At 44.1% G+C, this 15,783-nt stretch overlaps 1 protein-coding gene across 1 annotated transcript in view; it reads left to right on the plus strand.

Moving 5' to 3' along the window:
- The window catches only part of LOC308484064 (IgGFc-binding protein-like), a 67,107-nt gene that overhangs the window by 30,554 nt on the left and 20,770 nt on the right, over positions 1-15,783 (plus strand). The gene's annotated exons all lie outside the window — the stretch shown is intronic.

A 15,783-nucleotide genomic window follows, 5' to 3' on the forward strand; every position in this document is an offset into this window, starting at 1 on the left:
GGCAAGGAAGCCATCTTCTTCAGCCTCCAGATGTTTGACAACAATTCTCATCATCCCTGACCAATGGCTAAGAGGGCTGGGGACGATGGGAGTTATAGTCCAACAACATCTGGGAACCTAGACAAACAATGTTTGAGAGGCAAAGGGTGTTGAATTTTGAACTAGGCTCCAGTCAGTGCTCAGTCCCTCATAATCTTATGGGAGCAGGTAGGTGTTAACAGAGAAATCTGAGGGCTCCCTTGGACAAAAAACAAGGACACCAGCCAGGAATACCAGAGCAAAACAGCAGCCAGTAGGCTTGGTCTTTATTGAAGACTGTCGCGACAGGACTCCCACCTGCCTCAAGGTGGAACAAGATGGAAACCCCGAACAAAAGAGAACCCAAACTTCTATTATCTGGTAATCCCCATGTTACACCCCCCCAACTACATCACTAATACAGTGGTACCTCGGGTTACATACATTTCAGGTTACATACGCTTCAGGTTACAGACTCCACTAACCCAGAAATAGTACCTTGGTTTAAGAACTTTGTTTCAGGATGAGAACAGAAATCGCACGGCGGCAGTGGGAGGCCCCATTAGCTAAAGTAGTGCTTCAGGTTAAGAAGAGTTTCAGGTTAAGAACAGACCTCTGGAACGAATTAAGTATGTAACCAGAGGTACCACTGTACTTCATGGTTACATCATGAAAGCAGAGGTCTGGTGGCAGTAATCTGAGCATCCTGGACCCTGCCCCATGGTTCCCCTTGCCCTCCACCAAACACCCATCAAGTGTAACAAGGAGATATTTACATTTCCCTGTTTCCTGGCCAAGTTAATCACACCCTTTTGTCTCCATCTGGGTCTGTTATTTCTGGAGTGGCTACCTGTCTGGCACTCAGATATCACGTGCCAGGAATTATCACTCAGGCAGAAGGGCTGCTGAGTAGCTGAGCTCACATGTCTATATGAATTTCTGAAGTTTTCCCAGTGAGCCAGTACATAGATACATTTATCAGTGAATTGTTACATTTGATATTGTGCAGCAGAGGCCCTTTGAATAGATAGGAAGAAACTGTGATGAAGTGTTTTGTGGGGACAAATCACAAAAGTCACAAAAGTGATTGTGGTGATTTTGGTAGTGGGCTGCATGTGCATGATATCTGCTGGAGGGGCAACCCCCCCCCAACCCTATACATAAATTCCTGCAACATAGTGAAAACTTGAAAGAGAGAAATCAGCAGGTGAGAGAGGGGGCTTACTTTCCCTTTCCTGTGGCTCCTGCCCTGGCTGCTTGTAATTGATTTTGTCCTCAAGCTGGGCTCAAAAACAATAGCATGCCCAGTGGGGTGGGGGACAAAGGGCAGTGTGTGTGTGTGTGTGTGTGTGTGTGTGTGTGTTAAATTCAGTTCACATTTAAAGGTGAATCTACCTAACTCATACATCCTGAATCAAAATGCAAGCTAAAACATCCATCAAAATTTCCACTTCTCCAAATTTTGCAGGGCAGTTCTCAAACCAAGTAAAATGTACAAAATGGCATATCAGTGTGCATTAAAATGCATATGCTTGCCAAAAAGCATATATTGCTTACAAAATGTGTATATTAGGAGAAATTCACACTGAAATGGTGATGAACTTTCATGATTAAAAAAAAAAGCAAACTGAAGACGGAATGTAGATAACTGAAGATAGATTGCAAACATGAGAAAGGGAGATGAGAAGAGAAGACTCCCTGGAAAAGACCCTGATGCTGGGAAAGATTGAGGGCACAAGAAGAAGGAGATGACAGAGGACAAGATGGTTGGACAGTGTTCTCGAAGCTACAAACATGAGTCTGACCAAACTGCGGGAGGCAGTGGAAGACAGGAGTGCCTGGCGTGCTCTTGTCCATGGGGTCACGAAGAGTCGGACATGACTAAACAACAACAACATGAGAAAGGGAGAGAAATAGAAAAGGAGAGTCGCTCATCCCTATTTGATATGTAGGATTTGCATGGCTTAATAGGCAGACTTGGTGGCAAATGCAAGTTTGGGATAGGCTTTAGGCCAGGCTTCCTCAGACTCGGCCCTCCAGATGTTTTGATACTACAATTCCCATCATCCCTGACCACTGGTCCTGCTAGCTAGAGATCATGGGAGTTGTAGGCCAAAACCATCTGGAGGGTTGAGTCTGAGAAAGCCTGCTTTAGGCTCTGCCTTCTGAACAACATCACCCGAGTTGCTCTGGATTTGTAGTATTTCATATCTGAATCGATTTCCGTTTCTGCAAAATGAGTTCTGCCCTATTTTACAAGGCTACTGTCAACATCCCTTAAAAACCCACCATAAAACAAAGTGCCTTCCATATAGACATAATTTATTTGCACAAATACTTGTACAAATATTTGCATGATGGTTGAAGAATGAATCCTGGGCTGGGCGTAGGGGTGGAGTCTCAAAATATCTGTTTCAGTAATCAAGCTGGTAATAACTCTTATTGCCTTGTTATTGCCTTTTAACTGAAGAAGAAGAATTGTTTGGATTTGATATCCTGCTTTATCGCTAATCGAAGGAGTCTCAAAGCGGCTAACATTCCCCTTTCCCTTCCTCCCCCACAACAAACACTCTGTGAGGTGAGTGGGGCTGAGAGACTTCAAAGAAGTGTGACTAGTCCAAGGTCACCCAGCAGCTGCATGTGGAGGAGCGGAGACGCGAACCCGGTTCCCCAGATTAGGAGTCTACCACTCTTAACCATTACACCACACTGGCTCTCTGAGAGAAAAATACAAGGAACTACTAGCTCTCATACTATGATTTAACCTTCAAAGTCTATTCTTCTCCCACAGGGGAGCAGGACTGACCACTATCATCCTAGATATTTTGTCTGTACCTTGCTGTTGTTGTTTAGTTGTTTAGTCATGTCCGACTCTTTATGACCCCATGGACCAGAGCACGCTAGGCACTCTTGTCTTCCACTGCCTCCCACAGTTTGGTCAAACTCATGCTGGTAGCTTCGAGAACACTGTCCAACCATCTCGTCTTCTGTTGTCCCCTTCTCCTTGTGCCCTCCATCTTTCCCAACATCAGGGCCTTTTCCAGGGAGTCTTCTCTTCTGATGAGGTGGCCAAAGTATTGGAGCCTTAGCTTGAGGATCTGTCCTTCCAGTGAGCACTCAGGGCTGATTTCCTTCAGAATGGATAGTTTTAATCTTCTTGCAGTCCATGGGACTCTCAAGAGTCTCCTCCAGCACCATAATTCAAAAGCATAAATTCTTCGGCGATCAGCCTTCTTTATGGTCCAGCTCTCATTTCCATACATGTCAAAAGGATAAAGGTGCTGTGCCATTTGTTCTACTTGGCAAGGGGTGGGAAACAGACCCAGAGGAAGAATGCTTCTTTCTTTAGCCCTTAGGACTCTTCTCAATATTTTGTTCCATATGTTAGCAAAGCCACTTACATAAAGCAGATAGAGTCCAGAGATAAATCCTGGTAACACCTTACTGAACAAACTGGAGAAAATATATAATTCGAGGAGAAAGGTACAGAATGGATTTCTCTTTTAGGACAGGTCTTGTACACAACAAGGGTAGATTCAACTTAATACTCACATGAAAGTTCCCTCAGGGCCACACAGCCACTCAGAGAAAATGCTCTCTCACTAACTGGGACTGATTTGAGTTGATTTGGGATTCTGTCAAATTGGGTTGAAGCACACAAGTCCATCTGGGTCAAAATGGGGGGGGGAGTGGACCTCAAAAGGAGGGGCAGTATGGTGGTGAGGAGAGTGGGTGAAATTCCTCCTGAAACTCAGTAATGACGGATAAAGGATCAGCTCATCAGAGAGCAGATGGGGAACCACCACAGAAAAGGCCCCACCACAAGTCAATGCCAATCAGGCAGACCCTAGTGGTGGCATGATCAATAAGACCTCTCCTACCAACTGTAGGGTTTGAGAGCCTACCCCCTACTCTTCTATGATAAGAGTGCCCAAAAGCCCATTCCACACCTCCTCCTTCCCTCCCCCCTCCCCGCTTCCACCCCAGATCCTGGTAATAGCAGCAATCTGTGTCTCTCCCACTTGCTCCCTCTGATGCAGGTGCAGAATGCCTTTTCTTGATTTTTGCCATCCACCCCAAGGCTGTAGCTCAGTCCCTCAACAGGAGAGCTCCGTAACTTGTGACCACCCATAAAGCATCCTGCATATGCACACTGTCTACATGTAATTCTGCAGAAGCCCAACATTTTTCCTTAAAATGAATTCCTTCCAATGAAATCATTGTGTGACCTTTTATTTCAGAGTCAGTGAAGGATGTGCCGTTAAGCGTTTAACAGCTGGTTGATTGCTGGTTCCTGGGAAAGCATTGCTGCCTTTTGTGAGGCTGATAAACCTTACTTTCCCTTTCCCCGCACCCAGCAATCCAAACAAAGATTTCTGTTTTTGACTATGTATTTGAGTCTGTGCCAGATCAGCTAAAATTGTGTTTGCTGAAAGGGGCTGGGAATAGAGCAGGGGTCAGCAAACATTTTCAGCAGAGGGCCGGTCCACTGTCCCTCAGACCTTGTGGGGGGCCGGACTATATTTTTGGGGGGGAAATGAATGAATTCCTATGCCCCACAAATAACCCAGAGATGCATTTTAAATAAAAGCACACATTCTACTCATGTAAAAACATGCTGATTCCCAGACTGTCCACGGGCCAGATTGAGAAGGCGATTGGGCCGGATCCAGTCCCTGGACCTTAGTTTGACTACCCATGGAATAGAGAACTGCTGGGCCTGGGAGTTGGTGGAGAAATTCTCGAAAGGCTGTCTTCTCCCCAGGACTGGCCCAAGACATTTGGCACCTGAAGTAAACCAAAAATGGCACCTTCCCCACCCACCCACCCACCCAACCAACCAACCAGGGAAGAAGGGGTGAGTGAAGATCTGCATCAGGAACAAGGGGAGTATAAAGAGCTACATTGGAAACAAGGAGGGAATGAATGAAGGAGTTTCTTACTTTTCCAGTCTCAAGTTTATATCAGTTTGCAATTTAAAAAACAAACAAATCCTCGTGAAAGTTCAGCAGCATTTTACTGCAATTTTCTCATACACATAGAATCATAGAATCTTAGAGTTGCAGGTAACCCCAACGGTCATCTAGTCCAACCCCCTGCAAAGCAGGGCTCTCAGCTAAAGCATCCATGAGAGATGGCCACCCCACCCAACCTCTGTTTAAAAACCTTCAAGGAAGGAGAGTCCACCACCTCTCATGGGAGTCTGTTCCACTGCTGAACAGCTCTTACTGTCAGAATGTTTTTTCGCATGTTTAGTCAGAATCACCTTTCTTGCAACTCGAAGCCACTGGTTTGAGTCCTACACTCCAGAGCAGGAGAAAACAAGCATGCTCCCTCCTCCATGTGACAGCCCTTAAGGTATTTGAAGTTGGCTATGGAATTTCCTCTCAGTCTCCTTTTTTCCAGGCTAAACATACCCAGTTCCTTTATAGCTCTTCAGTTCCTGTCTACACACTCTGCCACAGTAGAATATCATTATTGCTGATTCCTTAAGTGGAAATAGTTTGCCCATGTGGAGGTAATGTGCCTGAAGATTTACCCCACTACTTACTGGCTTGCCCAATCAATGAGAAGAGCAGCATAGCTCAAAGATTTAAATCTCCCAGTTAGGAGATTGATTGGGTGTTTCATTAACTTTTTATTAGGGGACTGGTCCCTAACACTCTGAAAAGGTGGCCTGTTTTCACTTTAGAGCATGGGTAGGCAAACTAAGGCCTGGGGGCCGGATCCAGCCCAATTGCATTCTAAATCTGGCGTGCGGACAGTCCGGGAATCAGCGTGTTTTTACATGAGTAGAATGTGTGCTTTTATTTAAAATGCATCTCTGGGTTATTTGTGGGGCATAGGAATTCGTTCATCCCCCCCCAAAAAAATATAGTCTGGCCTCCCAGAAGGTCTAAGGGATAGTGAACCGGCCCTCTGCTGAAAAAGTTTGCTGACCCCTGCTTTAGAATGCAATGTTAAGGGGGAAAGTTTGTGTGGATCAGTGCTATTTTTCTAGAGAAAGAGGTGCCGGAACTAACCATGAACACCTCCCTTGTTTTCTTATAATGGCAATGGCACCCACCTGAGAGGAGCTGGAATTTATCTTATCATCTTCACCAGGGCTGAGACAATTACTGACTGAAACCAAGGTCAGTTAAAGTTAAAACAATTTGAGGAAATAAGGAATTATCTATCGGATTGGCTACAATACAACCAATTAAAAAGTATATTCAAATCAGATCTGAAAAGAGGATTTGGCACAGAAGAATCGAAACTACAAAATGCATTATTGAAAAGTAATAAGAGAACCTTATCAAAAGTTTATAATTTGCTATTAGAATTGGACCTACAAGAAGAAGAAGTAAAAGAAGCAATGGTAAAATGGGCCCAAGACATCGGCCATATGATCTTATTGGACCAGTGCGAAAGGCTGTGGCACATAGACATTAGGTTCACTGCTTGCTATGAAATAAAAGAGAATTTTAAGAAAATGTTTTTAGGTGGTACCTAATACCATCCAAGGGACATTGGTGGCGCTGTGGGTTAAACCTCAGCGCCTAGGACTTGCCGATCGCATGGTCGGCGGTTCGAATCCCCGTGGCGGGGTGCGCTCCCGCTGCTCGGTCCCAGCGCCTGCCAACCTAGCAGTTCGAAAGCACCCCGGGTGCAAGTAGATAAATAGGGACCACTTACTAGCGGGAAGGTAAACGGCGTTTCCGTGTGTGGCTCTGGCTCGCCAGAGCAGCTTCGTCACGCTGGCCACATGACCCAGAAGTGTCTGCGGACAGCGCTGGCTCCCGGCCTCTAGAGTGAGATGAGCACACAACCCTAGAGGCTGTCAAGACTGGCCTGTACAGGCAGGGGTACCTTTACCTTTTAATGCCATCCAAGTTAGCCAAAATCTACAAACAGAAGTCCAACCTATGCTGGAAATAATAATAATAATAATAATAATAATAATAATAATTATTATTATTATTATTATTATTTATACCCCACCCATCTGGCTGGGCTTCTCCAGCCACTCTGGGTGGCTTCCAACCAAATATTAAAATACAGTAGTACATCAAACATTAAAAGCTTCCCTAAACAGGGCTGCCTTCAGATGTTTTCTAAAAGTTTGGTAGTTGTTGTTCTCTTTGACATCTGGTGGGAGGGCGTTCCACAGGGTGGGTGCCACTACTGAAATGTGGCAAAGAAGAAGGAACATTATTTCACACCTGGTGGGCATGCGAAAAATCAAAGGGATAGTGGGGTATGATTCACGAAGAACTCAAAAAAGTACTAAAAGCATCTATACAAAAGAAACCAGAGGCATACCGTATTTTTCGCTCTATAAGATGCACCAGACCACAAGACGCATCTAGTTTTTGGAGGAGGAAAGCAAGAAAAAAAATATTCTGAATCTCAGAAGCCAGAACAGCAAGAGGGATCGCTACGCAGTGAAAGCAGCGATCCCGCTTGCTGTTTCGGCTTCTGGGATAGCTGCGCAGCCTGCATTCGCTCCATAAGACGCAGACACATTTCCCCTTACTTTTTAGGAGGGAAAAAGTGAGTCTTATAGAGCAAAAAATACAGTATTTATTAGGCCTGTTGGGAAAAGACATACCTCAGAATAGGAAAGGAATTTTTCCATATGCTACAGCAGCCGCCAGGATTGTATTTGCCAGCAAATGGAAGAGTGAGATAATACCTACAAAAGCTGACTGGCTATATAAATTAAGCAAATTTATGAAAATGGCAAAGCTAACTGCATTTATAAGAATGCAGTCAAATCAAAAACTTGGACAGGAATGGCAATGTTTCGGAGAATATATGGATAAACACTGCTCCAAAAAGAACATGCTGATATGCTTAGATTAAAGGAGTAAAGTGAAATAGAACTCACTAACAAATTATATTATAAAGAAAATAAAACACATTGATTGCAGTGTTTTGTATTGAATTTATACGGAAGTCGAGATGGGGTAGAGGGAAGTTGTGGGTGTGGTGATGGGTAGTCATGGGGGCGGGTATGATCTTTGTGTAAATAGCAGTTTATTTTTTGTTTGTCTATGTATATCTTCTTTTCTATTTTTTGTATCTTCAAAATTCAATAAATAATATAAAATCTTAAAAAAGAAAGAAAGAAAGAAAGAAAGAAAGAAAGAAAGAAAGAAAGAGCCCTGGTTAGGATGATAAGACAAATTCTTCAGAGGAGCAAACTCTTACCTGACAGATCATCTGGTTTTAATCATTATTTTACCTGCGTAATGTATTTTATCCTGTTTTTATTATTATGTATTTTATCTTTTGTAATGACTTTGGCTATACATACAAATAAATAATATTCAGAGTAATTCACACCAAACACTAAATACAGTAAGAGCAGATTAATCAGAGATTAAAAGCCTGCTACTCTCCCTGTCTATTCCTGCAACTATTTCACCTAGTTTCACATACACTGAAACACCACCACAAGTATAGCCCTTAGGATTATGATTGTCTCTAACTCTGAGCTCAGGGTCACAGTTATACTGCAAATTTGGTCCCTCAAAGGGAATCTAATATTGCTGCCAATCATTTTTGACCTTTCAGAAATTGCCAAACAATAAAACCTATTTTGCATATCCTAGCTATGTGAGCTACTAAGTTTTGTGTGGCAATTTGAATATTAAGTTCTAGGAGAAACCAAATATTGACCAGACAGCATAACTTAGATAAGAGCCTGCTGAAGATAAGAACCAGCTGGATCAGACAAATGGCCAAATTTCCTCCAAATTTCCTGCCTATAACCACAATGAGGGCTATAGAATATAGATTTTGCATATTCACATACTAGGTCTGATGATTATGTGACTGTGTTATCAGTATTTCCTGCTTAGAAAGTAATGTTGCCCTTTTCCCTGCCCCCTTAAAGCATTGGCTGGACTACTAAAGAGTAAGCTCCTATATAACCACAGCTATTTTGAGTGCTGAACTAACCAGATGCCTTCAGAAAGTACGCATGGTCATTGCCTGCCTTTGTTGAGTTGGTGATGCTTTGATATGTGGACAGGTAAGTAACCTGCATGCCGGGATCTCCTTGGTGAGGGCCGTAGCTCAGTGATGGAGCCTTTTACCTTGCAAGTAGAAGGCCACAGCTTCAATCCCCAGCATCTCCAGGTAGGGTTGGGAGAGACTCCTTCCTGAAACCCTGGAGAGCTGCTGTCAGTCGGTGAAGACAATACTGAGCAAGACGAACCAGTGGTCTGACTCTGTATAAGGCAGCTTCCTATGGTCTGCAGAAAAGCCATTTGGAATATAAGCAGTCCAACTATACAGCCTGTGGATGCCTTTCAGATGTTCTGGACTGTAAGCACAGCTGGGGGAAGCTGTAGAACAAAGCACCTGGAGGACACCAGGTGGGCAAATGACGAGTAGGGAGTTTCCTTCACTTACAGGAGAAAGAGATTTAGATTAGTCTCAGAGTCAGGTACAGGAATTTTGGGGGAAACTTGGTATATACCCAGAGTTTCAAAGCTCGGGGAGAGCTTCTAGAACCCCTTATGAAATGCAAAGAGATGAATTGGAAAAGACTGAAAGAGCAGGGCAAAAAAGCAAATATTTTTTAAATGAATCAGATAATGGCAAATCTTAAATTATTAACCTGGAATCTTAACGGCCTTAACAACAATATAAAAAGGAACAGGGTGGTGCAGGAAGTTTTAAAACGGAATTTGAATATAATTTGCTTACAGGAGACCCATGTTGCAAGAAAACATGAGAAAATTTTGAGTAATAAGAGGTTAGGGGGCCATTTCATTGCTTCAGATGTTTCCAAAAAACATGGAATTGTTTTGTACATTAAACCTGCACTTGAACCACAACTAATTCAAAAGGATGAGAAAGTGAGAAAATTAATGGTACAAATAAAAGTTGAAGGAGAAAAAAATAATTCTAGTAGGGATATATGCACCAAATGAAAATAAATAAATAAAAAATTCAGGATCTAGAAACAGAATTGTTAGAATTTACAGACGATGACTTAAAGATCTGTAACAGAACATTTCTATTCCTTATTGATATCGGTATCATGTTGGTCTGTCAAGTACTGTTAGTTGCCCCCCCCCCCCATGTATCAGAAGCCCTACTGGCTTCAGTTAGAAGTTGGACATTTATTCCCATGCTGTGGAATTCTCTTGCAGCAGACATTTGTCTGGGATCCTTGGTGTTAGTTTTCAGATGTGTCTTGAATATCCTTTTATGCCAACAATACTTTATCCATTATTATTTTTAATAAAAAAAAAGGATTTCAGTCATTTCTGATTATCATCTGTAGGCTCAGCCACCCATCCACTTTCCCTGAGGGAAAACCTGCGGTTTAGCACTGAATCAGAGCCAACAGCAATCCAGTATTTTGCAGATTGACATATGTTCCAATTTAGCGTTAAACAATGGGTTTTCTCAGGGAAAAGTTGTGAGACAAAGGCAAAACTGCTCAGACGTCTCATGCAACCATAGTTTGAAAGAAATGGAGAAAGATGGTTACAATTTGCTGAGCCAGGTAAAAGGGGCTGTGGGAGCCAGAATTCATATATGTTGCCATGCAGGTTCTAGAAGGCATGTTGTAGATGTTCAAGAGACAAATGATCAGATCGGAGGATGGGAATTTACCTTGAATCTGCAGATTACTTGAACTACTTTCTTCTGCTGTTGTTTTTTTTAGCCATGGCAACGAGACTGCTGCTGCCTTGGATCTGGCTGGCGCTCCTATTCGGTGAGTTTGGTGCTAATTGGTAACCTGCAGGTTGGCCCTACAAGCGAGACACTACTTGCACATTTGTCACTGTGGGGCAAATGCAGATATTGACAGAACAGGCACTTGCTCACAGCCTGGCAAAACTTTCCTTGACCCAGAATTCCAGTTTGCATCTATGGCTATCTGGCACCCAGCCCAATGTATCGTTGGCTGAGTTAACACATGCCCAGTCCCTACCATTGTGTGGAACCTATGGCCGATGTTGTCGGACTCCATCTCCCATCATCCCCAGCCATCAAAGATAATGGTCAGCGATGATGGGATCTGGAGTCCACCCACATCTGGAGGGCACTGATTCTGAATGTCTAAAGTCAAAGATTTACAAAATGCAACTTACAAAAGGCGAGCCTGTCTCAGCTCAGCTAACACTCTGCTAAGAACCTAAAATCTTAATATATGAACAAAGGAGCAGTGATTCTTTCTCTCCATTCTCTCCACACTGTTCTGACCTCAAACACTGAAGCCTTTATTCATAGATTCAGCTGCTGTTCTCTGTGACTGCACCCCAGTCTACGGTAGCACCTTCCCCAGAGAGTCCCGCCTGGCCCCTGCCTTGTATTCTTTCCAGAGCCAGCAGCACCTTCATCTTTCTAAAATTCCATCTGGCTTTTAATGACTTTGGGGCTTGAAAAGTTTTGATGGCATGTTTGTATTTAACCCTATTGCTTACATACCCTATTTGCTGTGTTGCACCTTATGTTGTTGTGTATTTAATCATGGTATTTTAAACTATTATTTGGTAAGGTACCTAGAGAACTTTTGTTACGGGTTTTGTTAAAGTTTTATTTATTCTTTTCCTTTTTTTGAGAAAAAAATACATGATCTGTTCATATAGTACATAAGTCAAATTTGCCAATATAGCTAGGGTAGGGGTAGGGGCTGTACTGTTGCTCATTCACCCTAACAGATCCCCCACCCCCTCACCAATTCCATTCCTTAACACCTGGTCAAACTCCCTTTCCTTTACACCCAGCCATTCCCATTCCTCCTCCCTATACACCTTATCAAGCCCTTCTCCTCCTGCTTTTACAACTCCACCACCTTTCTAACTCTGCACTGGCACTGACCTTGCTACTGCCCCTTACAGCTTGCCCAGACACAGTGCCTTCTTCCACTCAGAGCTCACCTGAACTATGTCCCCTCCCATTCGACATCCCACCAGCTGCCAGGGCCATTTCATACTTAACTGCAGAGAGTGAGGATGAGGGAAGCCATGGGCAGCAGTGGAAGAGCAGGACTGTTGCTGGTGAGCTGCCTGCCCAGCCCTGCCTGTTCCTCAGTGCCTCACCCGGGACACATGCCCACATCCATTTCCCTCCTCCTTGGCTTCTGAAGCTGCTGAGGCTGAAGCGGGCAAGACAGTCACAGGGAGCTGTCTCAGTCTGTCCTCATGGTTCCTCTGCAGTTTTGCCTGGACTGCCTGCTCTGCCTTCATCTCTGTTTGCTTGGGCTCCTCACTGTCAGCTTCAGCCATGCACACACGCAGCCATCTTCCTAGGCCACCCACTCATTCACTTGGACCACCTGCATTCCTGCATCTGCACTCCAACACTCTTGTTCTGTTCAGTGGTGAAGCTTCAAGCTCTGGCAGGGAGGGGGAGGGTCTGAGAGCAGGTGGGGGTGTGGCTGGCATGCATCCCGGGGGTGTGGTGCACGTCCCGGGGTCATGACGCCCAGTGTGGGGAGCCCCCCAGCTGCGATGGCACCCTACCAGGATTGTGCCGCCGGGAGCGGTGCGCTTCTCCCGCACCCCTGTTCCTCCGCCAGTGGTTCTGTTATCATGCTGCAAAATGCTGATCAGTAATTGTGAGGGAATGGGAAAGGAAGGTGTGGCATGTAGATGACCATATCTTGGTTCAATACTTCTAGGAGGAGTTGAACAAAGAGAGAGAGAAATTACCAGGTGCTCTTTCAACTGTGTTTGCTTGGAACAACAGTGTTTGCTTGGAGCATGCATACGAAAGCTCATACCAATAACAAACTTAGTTGGTCTCTAAGGTGCTACTGGAAGGAATTTTTTTATTTTGTTTCGACTATGGCAGACCAACACAGCTACCAACCTCTAACTGCTTGGAACATGACAGCCTGGGTAACAGAGTCTCACTAGAAGCCCCTCCAGACTACAATCAAAACTTCCTTCTGGGATGCAGGCTATCATAGGAAAAGCTGGATATTTTTAAGGGAGGGTTCATAATGTATTAACAGATGAATAATCATTTGTTCCTCAGAGACCACTTCCTTAATACAACCAAACAGGAATATTAATAGGTTCCTTTGAGTAATCATTTTCTTACTGCTGTAAGATAAACTAATCAGATCATTATACAAAAACTCTAACCGTTGCCACATCAAGAGATTAAAGCCAAGCACTGAGATACTTGCAGTTGACTAATTATCCATTCCTTCTGCCTTGCAGGGTATTGTGGAGCAAGTTCCCGAGGGACGGAATTTATCACAGCCTTCCTGGAGAACTCATTCAAAAGTCAGGGCACTCCTAAACTTGATCTGCTTATCACTGGATATCATCCTGCAACCACCATCACAGTCACAGTAAACAAATCTACATTTCGGAAAACGGTTTCTGTCAATGAGAAGGAGACTGTGTCAGTTGTGGTCCCAGCCTCCTCAGAGATGAAGGGGACCGACATTTTTGATCAGACTGTGCGGATCCAAGCTGACAAAGATATATCGGTGTTTTCTTACAACGACAAGCTTTCCACAAGTGCTGCCACAGTTGTGTACCCAGTTCAGCAGCTGGGCACATTATATTATGTGGTAACACCAGTGGGGAATGATGCAAACACTTTCAAGGAATTTGCAGTTGTAGCCTATCAGTTTCCCACTCAAGTCACTATTCACCTGAAAGGGGCCGTGACATTCCAAGGGAAGGTTTATGCTGCAGGGAGCAGGCTTGTTGCTGACCTCAAAGCTTTCCAAGCTATCCAGCTGCAAAGCTCAGCTGATTTGTCTGGCACCAAGGTTGAATCAGTTGCGCCCGTGGCTGTTTTGAGTGGGCACAGCTGTGCCAAGCAGTTCTCATATTGTGACCATGTTGCTGAGCAGCTCTTGCCTGTTTCCAGCTGGGGCACCACCTTCATAGTTCCCCCAGTGCCCTTCCAAATTCAGACTGACATTGTGTATGTCATCGCTTCCCAAGATAACACTTTGATCCAATACCAGTCTGGGGCCACTCCAAGCTCCCGCCGCGCGGTGGCTGGGGAAGTCATCCAGTTTCAAATGCAGCCATCTCAGTCCTATTTCTTCTCTGCCAATGCAGGAATCCAGGTCCTTTTCTTCTTTGCTGGTAACAGCAAGAAATACGACCCTTTCCTCATCAACGTTCCTGCTTTAAAAAGCTATTGCACATCATATCACATTGATGGGATTAAGGCATTTGATAATTTTGCTGTCATTGTAGCAAAAACCTTAGATTCAAATGGGATCACATTAGAGAAGAGAGCCATTACAGATGCCAAGTGGACACGCATCCCTGGAACAGAGTATTCTTTCAGTCAACTTAGCTTGGGCAAAGAAGCCAGTGCCCTCTCTGTAGAGCATCCCAGCGCTCCTTTTGGGCTCTTCATCCTTGGAGGTGTACGTGCTGATGGCTATGGCTCTGTGGCCCTTTGCTCTTGCAGTAAGTATCTGAATCTGTGCATATACTTTAGGTTTTTATGCTACAAATGAGGGTTTTGAATAAATAATTAAAGTTGGCTACATCCTATTGAGTACCTAGTGGTTTTTTCATCTTTTTGCTTTCCAGCACTGGATGCTGTGTTTTAACATTACTGTCTGCTCATTTGTAGATTGTCAAAGAAAGTGACCCCTTATCGGTGATAACTGGAGGACCACAGTAGATCAAAATGGACATGGGAATGGAACTTTAGCTGCCACTATTTTAGGGTCTAAAATCATCTCCTAGTTTTCACTATTCCATTCTGCCTGGAATACTTATCATAATATAGGTTAAAGAACTGTAAAATGGTCTGATTTGATGAATTTTTACTTTTTGTACCAAGTTCAGAAAATCTTATTGAGACCCAAGTTTCCCATTTTCCAGAGGGAAGGGAACATGACATGAGACCTACAAAGTTCTAGACTGCAGTAACAGTCTGACTGGTTCAAACCAGTATGTGAAATTCAGCTTCCCACCATCTTGATTGCCTTATTCCCTGAGCAATCGGAATGTCCATGAGGCAACCAGATTAAGTGGCTATTCCTAAGCCTGTTTGTTTTTCTTGCCTTGTTTTGTCTATATGCCACATCCTCCACTAGTTACTAACAATGCTTGCTTTTGCAATGACACTACCATTGTTCCATTCCAGACAAACCAGTGTCTCCATGCAGCTTGATCCAGTGCAGAAAGAAGGAGAAGTGTGAAATCATAGGAGGTGATCCAGTGTGTGTGCCAGAGTCTGAATCCAGCTGTTGGGCCCAGGGAGATCCTCATTATCACACCTTCGATGGGAAGAATTTTGACTTCATGGGCACCTGTACCTACACTATTGCCAAGACTTGCGGCTCAGATGCCACTCTTCCTTCCTTCAGTGTTGAAGCCAAGAATGAGAACAGGGGAAATACTCGTGTTTCGTATGTTGGCTCTGTGACAGTCACAGTCTATAACACCATCATCAAGGTGGTCAGAAATGAGCAAGGCTTTGTGAGGGTGAGAACGAAAGATGACCATATTTCTATTTCTCTCTGGCTTAAAAAAAGCAACCTATTTTTCCCCAAGAGTACATCACAATCTACTCTGCTTGCTTCTTGTCTTGCTTGCATGCTGTAATGCAGGTATGTGAAACAGAAGATCTGGCAAAGTTTCCCTGCCCCCCGCTTGCTAACATGGACTGATCTCTGGCCACCACCCCTGCTCCCTCCTCCTGCCCTTCCCCCTGCCAGCCTGTGCCCCACTTATTTAATGTTTGAGGAGGAGCTGTTTTCATTTTATGCCATACCGACTTTGCGGTTGGCTGTATCCGCCTGCCATTGGGCACTGGGAA

Source organism: Podarcis pityusensis (genome assembly GCF_964106645.2).
Source record: "Podarcis pityusensis genome assembly, chromosome: 8".
Lineage (NCBI taxonomy): Eukaryota > Metazoa > Chordata > Lepidosauria > Squamata > Lacertidae > Podarcis > Podarcis pityusensis.